The following is a 13,109-nucleotide window of genomic DNA, read 5'->3' as shown; positions in this document are numbered from 1 at the left end:
GAAGGAGTACCTTGCCCCAGAGGCAGAGGGCGAGCAGGGGGAGGAGACTCCTGGGTCTGACGGGGAGGTGGATGAAACGGAGGAACGCCGCTTGGCCGCGGAATGAAAGTGAAAAGGGAAGCACGCGGCCACTCCCCAGCCCAAGAAGTCGAAGAGGATTGCATCGGTCACGTACGTTGAGGTTCCACTCCCCGCACCAACCAAGGTTCCTTACGCCAACGAGCAAGTCGGTCCTAGCCCAGCCAGCGAGTCTGAAGATGAAGAAAACGAAGTGCAAGAGGAAGAGCTCAACTACGAGCGAACGGAGGTCTGGATAACCAAGGGGCTGCTAGAAGCTATGGGAAAAATTGATGACCCAAAAAGGGCAGCGACTTATAAGGAGCGGAGCAGCATTGGAAAGCTGGCCAAGTCTGGAAAGCAATATGATCCAGAGGAGCTGAGGGAAATTGATTCGGACGACGAATTCGGCACATATATCGATGCTATTAGGTTCGAATGGCTACTGAACCATAGCACGACTGAGGTGCCCATAGCGTTAGCTCGGGAATTCTTCTCAACCTTCCGTCTCAACCCACTACTGACCTCGACGCTGACTCCATCACCTTCAGGCTTTTCACCGAGGAGTATGAGATGAGCATAAGGGAGTGGTCCCTGAGGATGGGTTTATTCACCCGAGCTGAGGACGAAGATAGAATCTGGAATGAGCGCATGGTCGGAGCCCCCAACGTACCACTCAGTCTGGCTCCCGCGGGGGCCAGACTCAGAATTGATATCCTCAGAGACCAAGTAAATTTTACTTTTCAGTTTTTTTTCATTGTCTTTTTGTTTATTATCTGTTTGTATGTTTGTTGTTCTAAGTCTGTGGTCTTGTGTTCGTTGCTCAAGCTTGCCTCGTTATGTATATATTTGTATGTGTTTTCTCACACTTAGCTCAATCTTTGGTCTAAGTGTGAGAAGTTTGTGTTTTTTGGGCATGTTTTGGTTTCTGTTCTGTTTTAGTTTCTCCCACTAAGTCCGTTGCTCGGTCTAAGTGTGAGAAGTTTGTTTTGATTATACATGTTTGGTGTTTTGTGTGTTGTGTTTTATGTTTATGTTTTGTTCTTTTTAACTGCCCTGTTTCCCCCCTTCACTGGTATGGCTTGGGGACAAGCATGAGTGAATGGGAGGGGAAGGGAGTTAGTGCAGTCTGTGTCTAACGTGAATATGAGTCATTAGGTCTAGGTTTTGTGTCTTGTTTCATGAGTTGATGAATATAATAAGGCAAGATTCCCTTAGTGAGAGTAATTGAAGATATGATACATGTCAACTTTGAGGCCTCTTTCTTTAATAAGCGGAAATCGGTTTGGATGAAGTGAGAACGATAGAGGATGCCTTAGCAGACCTAGTTGTGAAACCCCACTATATAAGTGAGTTATAAGCCTAAACACTTTGAGCTAACATATACAAAAGAGGGCCACCACTGGATGTTTAGGGAGAAGAGTCAGAAGGATAAAAATAGTGGGGAGTGGGTTCTAGAGGTATAAGCTGGACGAAGTCCAGAAAAATGAGGTATAAGCTGGACGAAGTCCAGGAAAAGGAGGTATAAGCTGGACGAAGTTTAGGTAAAAAAAATCTAAGGGTAGGAAGCAATAGTAACCTAACCCGAGAATGAAAGGAAAAGAAGTTGTAGGAAGGAGAAACTCTCATAACCCGAAGCATCAGTGGTGTGGCAATGACTTAAGAGTGAATCGATCCTAACATCCCTGGTGAGGAATGAGTGATCGAGTGAATCCAACAATTGGGAAGTTAATAGGTTATCTTGACGAACTAATAGACCGATTAGGTAGAAGAAGAGAAGGGGAGGATTTGGAGACTATAGACGATCGGATAGACCTTAAGCTTGTGGGGACAGCTGCCTAAAAGTTGAAACTGGTTCATGCATTTTTGTTTTTTTTAAGTGTTCATTTTATTTTTCGTCGTGTCTGTTAATGTTTCTAGGTCTAGGAGTTTGTGTCTGCAGGGTCGGTCATAGGATAACCATGCATTGAAATTCACCTTATTTCCTTTTCTTGTCTTTATACTTGAGGACAAGTATGGTTTAAGTGTGAGCAGTTTGATAAGGTTAATTTCATGCATCAGTTATGGGGTCAAATTCAACAATTTACGAGGTCTAACACATCTTTTAAGCCAGGTGTGTAGAAGAAATCGTCAGGTCCAGGAAGGAAGGAAGATAATCGCCTGGCGAAGGAAATTGGCGAGAAAGTGAGCAGAATGAAGAAAAATTTCCAGACGGAGGAGATCATTAGCTGGAGTGCAGAACGGAGAATTCAAGAGAAAGCTTCTAGAAGATCGCCTCCACGTCTATAAAAGAGAGAGCATGCAACAAAAAGAAAGAAATTTTTGCAAAAGGACTTTTGGCTCTGAGCTCACTTTCACACACTTCTACACACACTTGGGGTGATCGGGAATCTATAGGGGTTAGGTTCATTTTCAGTTCGCTATTGTGTACCACCGTCCTCGTGTAGGGTGAAGAAATAATTTATCCGCTTTCGTTTTAGTTTTCTGTTCGAATTTCTACCGAGTCTTTGCTATTCGAAGCTCGACTTTTGTTATTTGTTGAAACTTGCTTATCTATCTATGGAATTTCTGATTGTGCATGAATCTGATGTAGATCTGTTCGGTTTCCGATTAATCGCCCGTTTCCGACGTCCAAATTAAATTGTTCTGTTTGAATCTGGGTTATTACTCTGTTTTCTCCATGTTCGAGCTTGAATCAGGTGACGAGACGCAGAACGTTGTTGGTTGAATTCATAGTTAGTTATTTTCAGCTTTTCATCCGTACTTTACTATTTTCGGGAAATGGTCCCCACTGCATGTTCAATCTCTGTTTAGCTAGATTAGGAAGCGGTTTGCTAGGTCGAGGAAGTTTGTTGAGATATTGAAGTTAAGATGATGTTCCATTCTTGCATGATGTTCTCTGTTTCCTAGGTCTAGTGTCAGCCAATTTTCATTCCTCAACCTAGTTATAATTTTCTCAACCCCAAAATTGTGTGGCAGCAGCCAACCCCCTTTTCAGAGTCTTTTAAATGCATTCTTACGCATCTGTCTTCGTAGGATCGATCCCTACTTCTCTGTACTAATTCATACTGTAGAGGGCTGAGGGTTTTGAATGCAAAAATTGTGTGTCCGACGACCGAGACTTCCAGGATCCTCTGAGTCCCTAGACCTTGTGATCGAGCGTATTCTCTGTGTTTGAGAAGCTTGACCAAGCACAAAAGCACACACAGTTTCCGATGAGAGTTTTCACTTATACATACAATTCACAACTTTAATGCAATCCTTGCTCTTCGTACCCATGTACGCATAACAACCCTTGTCAACACCATAACACAATCAGTTTTTCCATCAATACATTTATCATGCATACCCTATCGTTCCTTTCATCGTTTTTCTTTTATTGCCCATCCCAAATGTTCACCAACATAAACGAAACGAACATTCTAGCATACAACAATGTGCAACACATAATCACATCATAGGATACGTTCCTTATTCACACATGTATCATGTAATTCGCTCAAAACTTGTCAACAAAGCTTATTTCAAAAAAACCAGAATCTGGCATAATAGCGCAGTCTTTTTGTAAAAATTATTAAAATTCCATCTGACCTCATATGAACCTAAGATTTGGTCACCACACAGTAGACACATAAAGTTTTATTCAGTTAAAATTTCACACCAAAATATGTCTTTTGATCGTTGAAAACAAAAACGAAACTCACTGGATGGAACACACAATTCTGGCAGTACTGCGCAGTTCAATTGAAAAATTCATTATAAATTCATCCTTCATCAAATGAAGCTGAAATGTTGACACGACACAGAAGACATCTAAAACTGCATCCAGTTAAAAATTCGGGTCAAAATAAGATCGTTTGATTGGTCAAAAACCCGTCGGAACCTACTGTCTGTACACAACAGTTTTCATGCTCAACATTCACAGACCCTAGTTCGTCTATTATACATTCACACATACATATTCATGCTTCCAACACATATTCATGCTTCAAAACGAGATTACACCCATGATTTCATAATCACACGTAACATTCACCAAAGATTCAACCACACACTTACACACACACAAACATACATGGACACGCATAAACATTCTTGTGCAACCATCCTTCCCAACTAAATAATTCATGGATTTACGATTCTCCACTCACTATATGCATGAGGGGTTCAAAAATTATGGATTCAATGGAAGAATGAGAGGGATGAATCAAAGTATACCTTTCCCTTGAAAAACAATCGGTAGGAATGACGAATGATGCGATTCTTCGATGAATCTTGAGTTTCCAACTCCAAAACGAAGCAAGAACAGGGAATTGGTGAAGGATTTGTTGAGAGGGGGGAGGCGTGTAGGAGAGGAGAGGGAGAGAGGGAGGCGTGAAAATGAGGGGTTAGGGTTAGGGTTTTTAAAATTTATATTAATCCCACAATTAAATAAAACAATTAAAATTGTGGGAGAATAAAATAGTAGTCAATGAACAAATTCCACAATTTAAATGAAAATAGGCGTGTAGTAACAAAATAATCCAAGAATTCTCCAAGTAGGAAAGGGGGGGGGCATGTAAAATAGGGAGTAGTCAAAGGAAATATTTAAATCCTCCAATTAAGTAGGAATAGGATTTAAATTTTGTAATTTCTTGTGGGAAAGACTCCCATAAAATAGGTAACAATTAATTTAATCCCACAAGGAAAATGAAAGGCATATGGGGCGAAAATTATATGGTCTTAAAGATGGAAAGAGTCAAATCCTAATTAAAGTAGGATGCGGAGAGATTTAATTGGATTTTAATTCAAGGAAGGAAATAAACAAAGTACTAATTAAATCTGCAAAATAATTCCTTCTCCTAAACAATAGGAGATTTTTAAAAATCCCAAGGAATGGGGCAAGGGTCGAAAATTATGTAGAATAAATTAGGGGTATTTTGGTTTTGGATTTAATTTGGATAAATATCCCAGAATAATTAATTAAATCCAAGAAAGAAAATGTTATTTCTAATAAGTAAGAGGGCCGAAAATTCCAACAAAACTGGCTAGAACAAATATGCATGATCCCATTTAATTTAATCCACACATTGGAACATAATTCACTCTTATTCCACATATCTCACAACAACTTATTTCACATAATTAACTCAATTACCCCGAACAATTAAATTTCATAAAAGAAATTCCCATTCAACATCCACATTAATGAAAACAAAAGTCGCAAATTTTTCGGGGTGCTACAATAATGTACCAATAGTATTTAATAATGTACACAGATCAGTAAATAATGTACAGATTGAAGAGAATAATGTTGAAAGTAAATTGAATTCTTTCCCTTTGGGTTTAGCAATCTATGGGTTAGGTTGTACTACCCGCTCACAAGCGGAACTATCAATAATGTATCACATTAATCTAATGTAGTATATATATCCTTTGACATGCATAATGTACAAAATCAATCAATTATTGTATACTAATCTGTTAATAATGTAACTAAATAAAGAATCAATGTATACATAAAAAAACAACAACCATACAATTACAACAAATGGTGAACGACCAAATAATCAATTAAACCCTCCTGAAATAGAGGAGGTTCCCTTTCTTTGAACTACTGGGCCCTTCACCCACTTCAGCTTGCACTTTAGGGTGCTTCTCTTTTTGTTCTACCATTCTCTGCCGGAAACGCTGCGCAATTGCTATCGGAACAACACCATCCAACATCTCTTCGTAGTCTACCCTTGGTAGCTTTGATACGGTGTAAAACACGGTTTCAAAAATTTTAGAGTGTTATATACGATAATATTGTACACGCAACATCAATTAATGAATATGTCATCACATATGATGTAGTACATTAGTAGCAAATAATATACCAATTAACCTGAATAATGTAACCTAATATGTGTAAGAATGCAATAGAGACTACTATACCCTAGCCCATGAATTGCTAAATGATTTGTCCAAAATAAGACACAGTAATGTATCACATTAATCTACTGTAATGAACACTTCTTTATAAATAAGGTACAAAAATAAACAAATAATACACCGATCAATAAAACATCGACTTAATTCCAATATTTCTTTGAAATCAATTGATACAGCATATCACAAACACATAATGGACAACACTGCTTACAATAATGTACAACTATTCCATTTATACAAATGACAAGTTCAATAGATTGCTTAATAATGTACAACAACAAACAAATAATGCACAAATTCAGGGGAACTAATAGTTGTAGCTTAAACCAAAAACTTATACACCACTGCCTACTACAATGTACAAGTTCTCGATGAATACAAATGCCAAATGTAAGAGATTGGTCAATAATGTACAACATCAAGCAAATAATGCACAAATTCAAGGGAACCAATCGATTCAGATTAAAACAACATCATCATATACTCCACAGTTACAATAATGAACAATTTCTCGATGAATACAAATGGAAAATGCAAGAAATTGGTTAATAATGTACCACAAGAAACAAATAATGCACAAATTCTGGGAAACCAATCGTTTCATATTAGAACAAAATCATCATATACACCACAGACTACAATAATGACCAACTTCTCGATGAATACAAATGGCAAATGCAATAGATTGCTCACCTGCAGTCTGGGTAGGTTGGCTTTTGAAGGGTCTGCCTCTTTTTGTCATTGATGTTCTGTCAGACAAACCAACAATCAAAACATAATAAGATTTAATTTACAAAATCGACAATTACACAATTGTATTCTGGTAATTAACTACGAAATTCAACAATGGACAAAACTAACAAAAATGAGCCCGATTTCAGGATTTACGGATATATGAACTGAACATTTGTGAAAAATCGTGAAAAATCAGCCGAACGATGGTGAAATTCATCAATTCAAAGTGTCTATTCACGAAAAATTGGAACTTTTAAAACCTACCTTATTATCGAATGGAAAAAGACCGTCGCGTGCGAAGGGATTGAGGCTTCAACTCCGAAATGGCGGCGGAACGTGGATTTGATGGCGGAAATCGAAGATAGGGTTTAGGAATGGTTGGGAATGTGGGGAGAAGATTGAGAATTTTGGGTTGACGAGGGGATGCGGTTGGAGAGTGAGAGATAGTGAGTATTTGGAAGGTCACTCAAAATCCCGCTTAATTATGTGTGTGATTCATTGTATTTTTAGATTTATAACCCTATAATGTACAGACTACAACTAATAATGTAAAACGGTTCCCTATATCAAAGCCTCATCATAACCGTCTAACATCTTAATCCAATGGTTGATATTAAGTTGGAACTTAACACTAAGGGGGCAATAAGACCTTAATACTCCTATATATATATATATATATATATATATAGGGGTGCGTTAAAATTATAACACCTCTTAAAGTAACACCATACCACCATCCTAGCCAATCATTTGTACACGTGGACGAATAATCAGCTGCCATGTGCCAATCATAAAAAATGTTCAAGGGTAAATTTTATCGGCTAGCAATATCCAAAACACTAGACAACAATCTATAGATTGTTTTCTAGCGTTTATACTCTTGCTGGATACGCGGTGTCACAGTGTCACTTTAAGAGGTGTTGTCATTTTAACATAGATATATATATATATATATATATATATATATATATATATATATATATATATATATATATATATATATATAGAGTTGTGATCAATGTCGAACCAATTTTAAAGACCGAACTAGAGACCAAATCTGGGCCATTAGATCTAGTTTTTTTGATAAGATGTGCTGCTGTGTAAATTTTTCGGTCTTCATTACAAGCGCATTTTGCTTCATTGTATAGGTTTATTACTTCATTCCGTACGTAATACCTTGAAACTACAACATGTTTTTACTTTCTTCCAGTAGGTTTTGAAATGATTCAACATATGTTTCATTTGAATTCATTGATCTGAGTTTTTACTTTATTTACATTAAAAAATGTAATTTATTCAAGTGCGTTGATTACTTCATTCAGAAACTTTATTACTTCATTGGATAAGGTTTTTACTTCATTCCAGTAGGACTTTCAATGCTTCTACACATACTTCATTCCAATAATTTATTACATCATCCCATGTGTTTATTACACCATATCAGCGTTGTGGCGGTGGTGATAGAAATTGTAGAGAAAGAACGGCACGCGACGGCGAAACTGCATTTACGTACTAGAATGAAGTAATAATCCTACTGGAATGAAGTAAAAACCTACTGGAATGAAGTAAAAACCTACTGGAATGAAGTTAAATCTTCGTAACATGTTAGTATGACTTATTTACCTTCGGATGAATTAAAATAGGCTCGTGATGAAGGCTAAAATAATTGATAAATTTGTGTCTCTCATCCATAAAAAACTAGATCTAAAAACCCTAATTTGGTATGGTTCGGTGGTTCGGTCTTTAAGAGTGGATTTGTGAATAATGGGACTCTATATATATATATATATATATATATATATATATATATATATATATATATATAGGGGTGTGTTAAGGTCCTTCGCAGCTTTTTAGACCAATCTTCAATCAGATCACAGTCCTTGGATCTTTGAATTGGATGGTTGTGATGATCTGCATTATTAGTCGGTGTGCATTATTCAACTGAAATCTGCATTATTAGATGACACGTGGCATCAATCTAACCGTCGGATGACAAAATCGTGTGGCTGAGGTTAAAAAGAACAATAGAACAAAAGATACAAAAAGGAAATGAATACATCCATATATATATATATATGGTTGTATCAATTGAGATTTTTTAGCCTAATTGAAAATTGAGATTCATTATCAGCAACTCATTTTTATTAAATCGGTGGTCCAGAATTTGCCACATAGAAAAGATTTTTAGATTAATTAATTATGAAAGGGCAGAATGGTAATTGCACTGGCTTATTTATGATCCTTCTGTCAAAACTCTCACTCCGAACAGTATGAATCCTCTTCCACAACCGCTTACTTCAGATCCTGTGCACGAGCTTTGGCCATCTTCCCGGCGGAGGTGTCGGAGCGCATCGCCGCCATCGGTGTGAAGTAGTATGTATCGCCTAGTTGCACCACCGTACACGTGGAGGCTCAGTTAATGTAGAGAGAGAGAGAGAGAGAGAAAGGATAGAGATGCAGAGACGAACGACGAGGGTAAGGTAGTCGACGGCGGAGGAGCCAGTGGCGAGAATACACCGACAGGAGTGGTGGGGTTTGGAGCCCCTTGCACAACGGAAGTCATGAATTCACAAATAAATCATACATACAGATCTATTTGACCGATTATGGGATTAATTAACTACATGTTAAACAATCAAAAATGCATGCTAGAACGCACATAAATCATGTAAAAGGAATTAAAACCTAAAACATGAATTTCCTACGGATTAAAATTACCGATCTAATTCTCCAAAGTATCGTCGATTGCTTGCGGCTTCTCCACGTGATGTTCTTCGTACTCAACCAAACCTTCTAATCTGTATCCCGAACTCAGAATCCGACCTTTGGGTGGGCAAAGCTTGTCAGAATCGAAAAGGACTTGATTAGAAAGGAGACAGAACTCTAGTTCTGTGAAGAACTATTTTTTCCGTCCACTCCTAGAAGGGAGCATGAAATTATGAGTTAAAAAAATTCACTTAATCTTCTTTCTAATCACCTTTTATATAGAGTTATTATGGGCCAGATTAGGGATCCATGGAGGCTGGACTTGGGCCAAGCCTGTTGGACTTTTACTAATTAAATTGAGCCCCAATTTAATACAAGTCCAACAGAATATTATTATCAGCCACTATAGTAAAACAATATTGTCTGCCCGTCCAATCCTAAATTATGAGTAATTCGGGCTCTACCTCTTTAATTTATTATTTCCCATGTTTAAGATATAAATATCCATTAATTAATTTAAGCCTGTGTCACGACCGCCCATACTAGGGTTACCACAAACGCGACGATCGTGACTAAAATGCACGGACAACGTCTTTAAAAAGAAACTTAATTAACTTAAAGGCAGAAAAAAAAGCATTTTTGTTTTAAAAAAAAAGTTTAAGGTTAAAATTGTACTATTAATTAGAAATGACTCATGATAAAAACACTTTTAAAAGAAGCAGCGGAGAAAAATAAACTTTAAGAAACCCAAATAACTTCTAAAGTAAAACATTTAATTTAATTCACGGAAAACACCATTTTCAAAGACAACGTAATTACTTGGTTAAAACCTAACACCACCATACATGTTCAAAACACAATACGGAAACGATTTAAGTCTTGAGACATAATTAATAATATAGCAGCGGAAAAAGGTTTAAAGAGAGAGTCAAGGATCAAGCCTATGTATGAAGACACAACACATCCTAAGGCTAGCTCAACATCCTCCGCAACATCCTGCTCAACCTGCACATAAGAAAAAATAATATGCAGGGCTGAGAAAACATTTTTAATATAATTATGTCATCCATACCAGTGATCTCGAGTGATAGATAGCAAGAAAATATCACGAGAATACAAAACATTTCAAGTCTGGCCAGACAATTTATCTCCCCAATTTTCACATCATTCCATCAATCACAATCATCATATCACAGTGCGACGAAAGTGTGGCCACACTATTCGCCCACGAGACCGGTCGACTAGCAAGGACGGCTCACGATCCCACCATTGTACACAGCCTGATAGGGTTTGCGGCCCTACTCAGACCCGAATTCGTTTTATAACACAGCCATATAGCCTAACGGAGCAAGCTCAGACGAATTAGGCATCAGGCAACAATCTCACAAACAAAAACATGGCATGACATAACAGTTAAACCACCCTTATAACACCACGTAATATTTTCGGAAAATAAAGAGGTTTGAAAAGAAAGCCCACCTCGTTCGCTTAACAATTCACAACCTAACTTATGGAAACTGTCGTTCCCCGAGTTCACGAATACACAATCACCCGTGTAAATCCCAACACAAGTCAGCCTTCCACCAAAAACACATTACTATGCATGTCCTATCGTTTCTCTCTCATCATTTTTCTCAATTACCCAACCCTAACATACGTCACAAAGATGGAAAGACACACTGTAATATATTTCAACTTATCTCACGCGATCACATCATTAAACACGTTCCTTGGACATACATGCATCATATAACACTTTTAAACTTGAAAATAAGATTTATTTTAACAAGGCAGAAAACTGGCAGAACTGTGCGACCGTTTTGTAAATATCACTATAAATTCACCCGACCTCATATGAAGCTAAATTTTGGTCACAACACAGAAGACACATTCAAGTTCATCCATACAAGTTTTCACACTGAAATCACGTCATTTAGTCAGCCGTATCAAACACTAAACTCTCTGGTCGGAACATAAAATTTCTGACAGCACTGCGCAGCTCATTTGAAAAATTCACCATAAATTTATCCAATGCCCAAAAAGGCTGAAAATTTTACACGACTCAGAAGACACTTCAAATGTTCATATAGGTCAAGAATCACATCAGTCAGAGGTCATTTGGTCGGTCAAACAGAAAACGAAACATTCTTGGTGAGAACACAAGTTTCTGGCAGATTTGCGCAGTCCACTTCAAAAATTTATTAAAAACTCATTTTTTGACAAAAAGGGCTGAAATTCACACGAGACATAGAAAACAACTTGGAGTTTACTCAGTAAAAATTTCATACCAAAGTTCGATCGTTTGATTGGTCAATTACAGATCAGAAGCTACTGGTCGTACGCCACAGATTTCAGGTTCATAGTTTCGAAAATAGGGTTTTCCTCTTCCATCGAACAACACCAATTTTTCATGCTTGAAACACACAAAGTCATGCTTAAAAGTTTCTCATAAACATGTTTGCACATAGACTCACACCATTCACCAAATATTCCAATCCAACTTCACATGAATTCAATAAAAAACACATAACTATCAAAGTTCTTATGAAATTACACTTTCCCACCGTTAAATTTTGCGATCTATCAATCCTACACCCACTACATGCATGTAGGACTCAAGAACATGGTTCAAACGAAAAGGATGAGGGAAAGTGAAGCAATTATACCTTCTTCGACGAAAACGGATCGGTAGGGACAAGAGACGATGCGATTCGTCGGAGACTCTTGGAAAAATAGGCTTTAACGGATGCAAGAACAAGAATTTGATGGGGGATCTTTGGAGAGATTGTAGAGAGGGAGGGGAGAGGCGTGTGAGAGTGAGGGAGAGAGAGAGGAACGATTTTTGTGAGGGAGAAATAGGGGCTAGGGTTTGTTTAGGTGGTATTTGAAGTCTAGGGTTATGTTTAATATTTAATTAATTAAGTAATTGTGGGGAAAATACAATTAAATAAATCCCACAATTAAAAGAATAAAATAGGCTTGTGGGGAGGGAGGAATTTCGAAAATTCCATGTAGCACACAATAAGGAATTTATTTGGTATTTACTTGGAGAATATATTCATAACTTAGGAAATAAAAATAATGAATACAAGGAAACAAATAAATTAAATCTCCAAGTAGGAAAATAAGGTGGGGCTGAAAATAACTAGAGGAAAGCACAAGGAAATTATTTAAATCCTCAATTAAATAGAATAGGATTTGAATTTGGTAATTTCTTTATGGGAAAAGACTCCCATATAATAGGTAACAATTAAATAAATTTCCACAAGGAAAAAATAGGAGCATGGGGCGTGTGATATGGGTAAGAATTAAAAGGAAATATTCACATCCCCATTTAATTAGACATAGGAAATTAGTATGGTATTTAATTGAATAAAAAGGGATTCCACAAAATAGGAACAAATAAATTCTCCCCTACAAAATCATGAGGGGGGCCGAAAATTTGGCTTAAAAGGCCAAGGAATTGTTTCAACTCTTTATTTAAGTTGGGAGAATAAATAAAATATGACATGATTTAATTGGATTCAATTCAAACGAAGGGAGTCAACAAAGCACCTAATTAAATTAAAGAAATTAATTCATCCTCCCATTTTAAATAGGGGATTATCGAAACTCCCAAGATGAATAGGCTAGAGTTCGAATTTCATGTGATACAATTTAGGGATCAATTGGTTTGGATTTAATTTGGATAAGAA

General features: G+C 37.1%; 1 long non-coding RNA gene across 1 annotated transcript; it reads right to left on the bottom strand.

The window, feature by feature from the left end:
* Positions 1 to 5,601: 5,601 nt before the first annotated feature.
* LOC121800320 lies at positions 5,602 to 12,217 on the bottom strand. Its single transcript, XR_006050477.1, has 4 exons — positions 12,081 to 12,217; positions 9,427 to 10,419; positions 6,664 to 6,719; positions 5,602 to 5,787 (listed from the first exon to the last, which is right to left on the bottom strand). It is a non-coding gene; the product is annotated as an uncharacterized LOC121800320 (long non-coding RNA).
* Positions 12,218 to 13,109: the final 892 nt, after the last annotated feature.

The sequence above is a fragment of the Salvia splendens genome, chromosome 4, assembly GCF_004379255.2.
Source record: "Salvia splendens isolate huo1 chromosome 4, SspV2, whole genome shotgun sequence".
Lineage (NCBI taxonomy): Eukaryota > Viridiplantae > Streptophyta > Magnoliopsida > Lamiales > Lamiaceae > Salvia > Salvia splendens.
The sequence above is the reverse complement of the archived record's forward strand: the minus strand, read 5'-3'. Positions and strand labels throughout refer to the sequence as shown.